At 40.0% G+C, this 7500-nt stretch overlaps 8 non-coding genes across 8 annotated transcripts; all 8 read left to right on the top strand.

Annotated features, from left to right (window-relative positions):
- The first annotated feature begins 267 nt into the window (after positions 1-267).
- Positions 268-340, top strand: TRNAR-UCG (transfer RNA arginine (anticodon UCG)). Its single transcript has one exon. It is a non-coding gene; the product is annotated as a tRNA-Arg (tRNA).
- A 795-nt stretch (positions 341-1135) lies between these two features.
- On the top strand, positions 1136-1208 carry TRNAR-CCU (transfer RNA arginine (anticodon CCU)). The gene has a single exon. It is a non-coding gene; the product is annotated as a tRNA-Arg (tRNA).
- Positions 1209-1855: 647 nt separating this feature from the next.
- TRNAR-UCG (transfer RNA arginine (anticodon UCG)) lies at positions 1856-1928 on the top strand. The gene has a single exon. It is a non-coding gene; the product is annotated as a tRNA-Arg (tRNA).
- A 795-nt stretch (positions 1929-2723) lies between these two features.
- TRNAR-CCU (transfer RNA arginine (anticodon CCU)) lies at positions 2724-2796 on the top strand. The gene has a single exon. It is a non-coding gene; the product is annotated as a tRNA-Arg (tRNA).
- Positions 2797-3443: 647 nt separating this feature from the next.
- On the top strand, positions 3444-3516 carry TRNAR-UCG (transfer RNA arginine (anticodon UCG)). Its single transcript has one exon. It is a non-coding gene; the product is annotated as a tRNA-Arg (tRNA).
- A 795-nt stretch (positions 3517-4311) lies between these two features.
- On the top strand, positions 4312-4384 carry TRNAR-CCU (transfer RNA arginine (anticodon CCU)). The gene has a single exon. It is a non-coding gene; the product is annotated as a tRNA-Arg (tRNA).
- Positions 4385-5036: 652 nt separating this feature from the next.
- On the top strand, positions 5037-5109 carry TRNAR-UCG (transfer RNA arginine (anticodon UCG)). The gene has a single exon. It is a non-coding gene; the product is annotated as a tRNA-Arg (tRNA).
- Positions 5110-6624: 1515 nt separating this feature from the next.
- TRNAR-UCG (transfer RNA arginine (anticodon UCG)) lies at positions 6625-6697 on the top strand. The gene has a single exon. It is a non-coding gene; the product is annotated as a tRNA-Arg (tRNA).
- The last annotated feature ends 803 nt before the right edge of the window (positions 6698-7500 follow it).

Raw genomic sequence — 7500 nt, 5'->3', positions numbered from 1 at the left:
CAGTTTCACTCCACGTCTCGAAACGTCCAGAGCTATGTAGAGCATACAAATGAGCTTTAAACTCATGAGGAAAGAGGTTTGTATGGAAAAAGGAAAACAAAAGCATATCGTACTCATAAAATTCTCAATATATAGATTCCAAAAAAGTGCTTCCAGCGAAAAGAGCTGAAAGAACACTATGGGATGTAAACCTGAATACCTTTCAAGAATATGTTCTCCATCCATGCATACCACCTACATGATAAAAATCATCTCAGGTGGACGGATGACCGCGTGGCCTAATGGATAAGGCGTCTGACTTCGGATCAGAAGATTGAGGGTTCGAGTCCCTTCGTGGTCATTTTTGGCCAATGGTCACACAATCTGCTTTACATTCAGAGTGGAAAAAGTCTTTTCCAATACTCTTGTAGTCCTCACTTTCTCAGTACTAATCATTAATAAAGTGGAGTACATACTGTAAACTCATTCAGGTTGCATCTTCAGTCTAACTACTTGTGCATTTTAGTGGCATTAAAAAGTGCTTCTATGCCAACGCACTGAATATGTAATAGGTTTGCAGAATTTTGACGTGACAGAATGGGTTTTTAGCTTAAGTGTGTGTAGAAGAACTGCAAGGTGTGTGCCTATGTGTGCATAGAGTGGTACATGTGTACAATCTGTATGATTTGGGCAGTTAAAGTGCTGATTTTGCCTCCGAGTAAGAAAAGTACTACACAAAATGTATAAAGGATCGGCACATTGGCTGCCTTTGCTGATGCCCCCGTTGCCTAATTTGTAGTGCAATGGTTAAGTTGCAGAGTGTGGTTGAACTTGGTTAGGAGACTTAGTGCCTCTTTCCGTGTCCTACTGATGATAAGGATGGCTTGATACCATTTTCTAAGCCCAGTATATTGAGAAAAGAAGTAAGTGAAGAAGAAGTGTGGAGTCGAAAGTGGTTCTCCAATTTCTCTCCACTTGCTAAAATTGCAAAGTCTCCATTATAGCATAGAAGAGAGCGTTAAAGTCGGGGATGGAAGAGGATGAAAATGGGAAGTTTACTTATAGAGAGAAGTGAGAAATGCCCTGTGTGCACACACCGGTGTCTGACCATAGAATACATTTAAATAATGCCTCTAGAAAAGTGCTATGCATGTGTGCCTCAGTGGCCTAATGGATAAGGCACTGGCCTCCTAAGCCAGTGATTGTGGGTTCGATTCCCATCTGAGGTGATAACAAAAATCCTCCCTCTTTCTTTTCCAGAATATTAGGTAGATTTATTACATGCTTCCTCTCAGAAGTTTATGAGGGATTAGGTACTTTGAAACGGTCCCATTTTACTTGTGTACACTTCACAGTCATGTTAGTGTTCTGAAACTGCAAAGTAGATTTTTAAATGCCTATTTTTGTGAGATGCATTTTCGACCGGCCAGAACATATTCCTTTGGAAAAAATGATTTGAATTGGATTGGTGTGAATCTTGTTTCTAGAGGTGGTGACAGGCTTTCAGCTACTTGAATAGGTCAAGCCAGGATACATAAAACGTATACAACCTATGTGAGTGTGAAAAATTAGCATATGCAGGAAGGAGCAATTTGTACTACTTTCAAAACAGTTTCACTCCACGTCTGGAAACGTCCAGAGCTATGTAGAGCATACAAATGAGCTTTAAACTCATGAGGAAAGAGGTTTGTATGGAAAAAGGAAAACAAAAGCATATCGTACTCATAAAATTCTCAATATATAGATTCCAAAAAAGTGCTTCCAGCGAAAAGAGCTGAAAGAACACTATGTAATGTAAACCTGAATACCTTTCAATAATATGTTCTCCATCCATGCATACCACCTACATGATAAAAATCATCTCAGGTGGACGGATGACTGCGTGGCCTAATGGATAAGGCGTCTGACTTCGGATCAGAAGATTGAGGGTTCGAGTCCCTTCGTGGTCGTTTTTGGCCAATGGTCACACAATCTGCTTTACATTCAGAGTGGAAAAAGTCTTTTCCAATACTCTTGTAGTCTTCACTTTCTAAGTACTAATCATTAATAAAGTGGAGTACATACTGTAAACTCATTCAGGTTGCATCTTCAGTCTAACTACTTGTGCATTTTAGTGGCATTAAAAAGTGCTTCTATGCCGACGCACTGAATATGTAATAGGTTTGCAGAATTTTGACGTGACAGAATGGGTTTTTAGCTTAAGTGTGTGTAGAAGAACTGCAAGGTGTGTGCCTATGTGTGCATAGAGTGCTACATGTGTAAAATCTGTATGATTTGGGCAGTTAAAGTGCTGATTTTGCCTCCGAGTAAGAAAAGTACTACACAAAATGTATAAAGGATCGGCACATTGGCTGCCTTTGCTGATGCCCCCGTTGCCTAATTTGTAGTGCAATGGTTAAGTTGCAGAGTGTGGTTGAACTTGGTTAGGAGACTTAGTGCCTCTTTCCGTGTCCTACTGATGATAAGGATGGCTTGATACCATTTTCTAAGCCCAGTATATTGAGAAAAGAAGTAAGTGAAGAAGAAGTGTGGAGTCGAAAGTGGTTCTCCAATTTCTCTCCACTTGCTAAAATTGCAAAGTCTCCATTATAGCATAGAAGAGAGCGTTAAAGTCGGGGATGGAAGAGGATGAAAATGGGAAGTTTACTTATAGAGAGAAGTGAGAAACGCCCTGTGTGCACACACCGGTGTCTGACCATAGAATACATTTAAATAATGCCTCTAGAAAAGTGCTATGCATGTGTGCCTCAGTGGCCTAATGGATAAGGCACTGGCCTCCTAAGCCAGGGATCGTGGGTTCAAGTCCCATCTGAGGTGATAACAAAAATCCTGCCTCTTTCTTTTCCAGAATATTAGGTAGATTTATTACATGCTTCCTCTCAGAAGTTTATGAGGGATTAGGTACTTTGAAACGGTCCCATTTTACTTGTGTACACTTCACAGTCATGTTAGTGTTCTGAAACTGCAAAGTAGATTTTTAAATGCCTATTTTTGTGAGATGCATTTTCGACCGGCCAGAACATATTCCTTTGGAAAAAATGATTTGAATTGGATTGGTGTGAATCTTGTTTCTAGAGGTGGTGACAGGCTTTCAGCTACTTGAATAGGTCAAGCCAGGATACATAAAACGTATACAACCTATGTGAGTGTGAAAAATTAGCATATGCAGGAAGGAGCAATTTGTACTACTTTCAAAACAGTTTCACTCCACGTCTCGAAACGTCCAGAGCTATGTAGAGCATACAAATGAGCTTTAAACTCATGAGGAAAGAGGTTTGTATGGAAAAAGGAAAACAAAAGCATATCGTACTCATAAAATTCTCAATATATAGATTCCAAAAAAGTGCTTCCAGCGAAAAGAGCTGAAAGAACACTATGGGATGTAAACCTGAATACCTTTCAATAATATGTTCTCCATCCATGCATACCACCTACATGATAAAAATCATCTCAGGTGGACGGATGACCGCGTGGCCTAATGGATAAGGCGTCTGACTTCGGATCAGAAGATTGAGGGTTCGAGTCCCTTCGTGGTCGTTTTTGGCCAATGGTCACACAATCTGCTTTACATTCAGAGTGGAAAAAGTCTTTTCCAATACTCTTGTAGTCCTCACTTTCTCATTACTAATCATTAATAAAGTGGAGTACATACTGTAAACTCATTCAGGTTGCATCTTCAGTCTAACTACTTGTGCATTTTAGTGGCATTAAAAAGTGCTTCTATGCCGACGCACTGAATATGTAATAGGTTTGCAGAATTTTGACGTGACAGAATGGGTTTTTAGCTTAAGTGTGTGTAGAAGAACTGCAAGGTGTGTGCCTATGTGTGCATAGAGTGCTACATTGGTAAAATCTGTATGATTTGGGCAGTTAAAGTGCTGATTTTGCCTCCGAGTAAGAAAAGTACTACACAAAATGTATAAAGGATCGGCACATTGGCTGCCTTTGCTGATGCCCCCGTTGCCTAATTTGTAGTGCAATGGTTAAGTTGCAGAGTGTGGTTGAACTTGGTTAGGAGACTTAGTGCCTCTTTCCGTGTCCTACTGATGATAAGGATGGCTTGATACCATTTTCTAAGCCCAGTATATTGAGAAAAGAAGTAAGTGAAGAAGAAGTGTGGAGTTGAAAGTGGTTCTCCAATTTCTCTCCACTTGCTAAAATTGCAAAGTCTCCATTATAGCATAGAAGAGAGCGTTAAAGTCGGGGATGGAAGAGGATGAAAATGGGAAGTTTACTTATAGAGAGAAGTGAGAAATGCCCTGTGTGCACACACCGGTGTCTGACCATAGAATACATTTAAATAATGCCTCTAGAAAAGTACTATGCATGTTTGCCTCAGTGGCCTAATGGATAAGGCACTGGCCTCCTAAGCCAGGGATTGTGGGTTCAAGTCCCATCTGAGGTGATAACAAATATCCTCCCTCTTTCTTTTCCAGAAAAATAGGTAGATTTATTACATGCTTCCTCTCAGAAGTTTATGAGGGATTAGGTACTTTGAAACAGTCCCATTTTACTTGTGTACACTTCACAGTCATGTTAGTGTTCTGAAACTGCAAAGTAGATTCTTAAATGCCTATTTTTGTGAGATGCATTTTCGACCGGCCAGAACATATTCCTTTGGAAAAAATGATATGAATTGGATTGGTGTGAATCTTGTTTCTAGAGGTGGTGACAGGCTTTCAGCTACTTGAATAGGTCAAGCCAGGATTCATAAAACTTATTCAACCTATGTGAGTGTGAAAAATTAGCATATGCAGGAAGGAGCAATTTGTACTACTTTCAAAACAGTTTCACTCCACATCTGTAAACGTCCAGAGCTATGTAGAGCATACAAATGAGCTTTAAACTCATGAGGAAAGAGGTTTGTATGGAAAAAGGAAAACAAAAGCATATCGTACTCATAAAATTCTCAATATATAGATTCCAAAAAAGTGCTTCCAGCGAAAAGAGCTGAAAGAACACTATGGGATGTAAACCTGAATACCTTTCAATAATCCATGCATACCACCATCCATGCATACCACCTACATGATAAAAATCATCTCAGGTGGACGGATGACCGCGTGGCCTAATGGATAAGGCGTCTGACTTCGGATCAGAAGATTGAGGGTTCGAGTCCCTTCGTGGTCGTTTTTGGCCAATGGTCACACAATCTGCTTTACATTCAGAGTGGAAAAAGTCTTTTCCAATACTCTTGTAGTCCTCACTTTCTCAGTACTAATCATTAATAAAGTGGAGTACATACTGTAAACTCATTCAGGTTGCATCTTCAGTCTAACTACTTGTGCATTTTAGTGGCATTAAAAAGTGCTTCTATGCCGACGCACTGAATATGTAATAGGTTTGCAGAATTTTGACGTGACAGAATGGGTTTTTAGCTTAAGTGTGTGTAGAAGAACTGCAAGGTGTGTGCCTATGTGTGCATAGAGTGGTACATGTGTAAAATGTGTATGATTTGGGCAGTTAAAGTGCTGATTTTGCCTCCGAGTAAGAAAAGTACTACACAAAATGTATAAAGGATCGGCACATTGGCTGCCTTTGCTGATGCCCCCGTTGCCTAATTTGTAGTGCAATGGTTAAGTTGCAGAGTGTGGTTGAACTTGGTTAGGAGACTTAGTGCCTCTTTCCGTGTCCTACTGATGATAAGGATGGCTTGATACCATTTTCTAAGCCCAGTATATTGAGAAAAGAAGTAAGTGAAGAAGAAGTGTGAAGTCGAAAGTGGTTCTCCAATTTCTCTCCATTTGCTAAAATTGCAAAGTCTCCATTATAGCATAGAAGAGAGCGTTAAAGTCGGGGATGGAAGAGGATGAAAATGGGAAGTTTACTTATAGAGAGAAGTGAGAAATGCCTAGTGTGCACACACCGGTGTCTGACCATAGAATACATTTAAATAATGCCTCTAGCAAAGAGCTATGCATGTGTTCCTCAGTGGCCTAATGGATAAGGCACTGGCCTCCTAAGCCAGGGATTGTGGGTTCAAGTCCCATCTGAGGTGATAACAAAAATCCTCCCTCTTTCTTTTCCAGAAAATTAGGTAGATTTATTACATGCTTCCTCTCGGAAGTTTATGAGGGATTAGGTACTTTGAAACGGTCCCATTTTACTTGTGTACACTTCACAGTCATGTTAGTGTTCTGAAACTGCAAAGTAGATTTTTAAATGCCTATTTTTGTGAGATGCATTTTCGACCGGCCAGAACATATTCCTTTGGAAAAAATTATATGAATTGGATTGGTGTGAATCTTGTTTCTAGAGGTGGTGACAGGCTTTCAGCTACTTGAATAGGTCAAGCCAGGATTCATAAAACTTATACAACCTATGTGAGTGTGAAAAATTAGCATATGCAGGAAGGAGCAATTTGTACTACTTTCAAAACAGTTTCACTCCACGTCTGGAAACGTCCAGAGCTATGTAGAGCATACAAATGAGCTTTAAACTCATGAGGAAAGAGGTTTGTATGGAAAAAGGAAAACAAAAGCATATCGTACTCATAAAATTCTCAATATATAGATTCCAAAAAAGTGCTTCCAGCGAAAAGAGCTGAAAGAACACTATGGGATGTAAACCTGAATACCTTTCAATAATATGTTCTCCATCCATGCATACCACCTACATGATAAAAATCATGTCAGGTGGACGGATGACCGCGTGGCCTAATGGATAAGGCGTCTGACTTCGGATCAGAAGATTGAGGGTTAAAGTCCCTTCGTGGTCATTTTTGGCCAATGGTCACACAATCTGCTTTACATTCAGAGTGGAAAAAGTATTTTCCAATACTCTTGTAGTCCTCACTTTCTCAGTACTAATCATTAATAAAGTGGAGTACATACTGTAAACTCATTCAGGTTGCATCTTCAGTCTAACTACTTGTGCATTTTAGTGGCATTAAAAAGTGCTTCTATGCCGACGCACTGAATATGTAATAGGTTTGCAGAATTTTGACGTGACAGAATGGGTTTTTAGCTTAAGTGTGTGTAGAAGAACTGCAAGGTGTGTGCCTATGTGTGCATAGAGTGGTACATGTGTAAAATCTGTATGATTTGGGCAGTTAAAGTGCTGATTTTGCCTCCGAGTAAGAAAAGTACTACACAAAATGTATAAAGGATCGGCACATTGGCTGCCTTTGCTGATGCCCCGTGCCTAATTTGTAGTGCAATGGTTAAGTTGCAGAGTGTGGTTGAACTTGGTTAGGAGACTTAGTGCCTCTTTCCGTGTCCTACTGATGATAAGGATGGCTTGATACCATTTTCTAAGCCCAGTATATTGAGAAAAGAAGTAAGTGAAGAAGAAGTGTGGAGTCAAAAGTGGTTCTCCAATTTCTCTCCACTTGCTAAAATTGCAAAGTCTCCATTATAACATAGAAGAGAGCGTTAAAGTCGGGGATGGAAGAGGATGAAAATGGGAAGTTTACTTATAGAGAGAAGTGAGAAATGCCCTGTGTGCACACACCGGTGTCTGACCATAGAATACATTTAAATAATGCCTCTAGAAAAGAGCTGTGCATGTGTGCCTCAGTGG

This window comes from Triturus cristatus, chromosome 4_1 (assembly GCF_964204655.1).
Source record: "Triturus cristatus chromosome 4_1, aTriCri1.1, whole genome shotgun sequence".
Taxonomy (NCBI): Eukaryota; Metazoa; Chordata; class Amphibia; order Caudata; family Salamandridae; genus Triturus; species Triturus cristatus.
The sequence above is the reverse complement of the archived record's forward strand: the minus strand, read 5'-3'. Positions and strand labels throughout refer to the sequence as shown.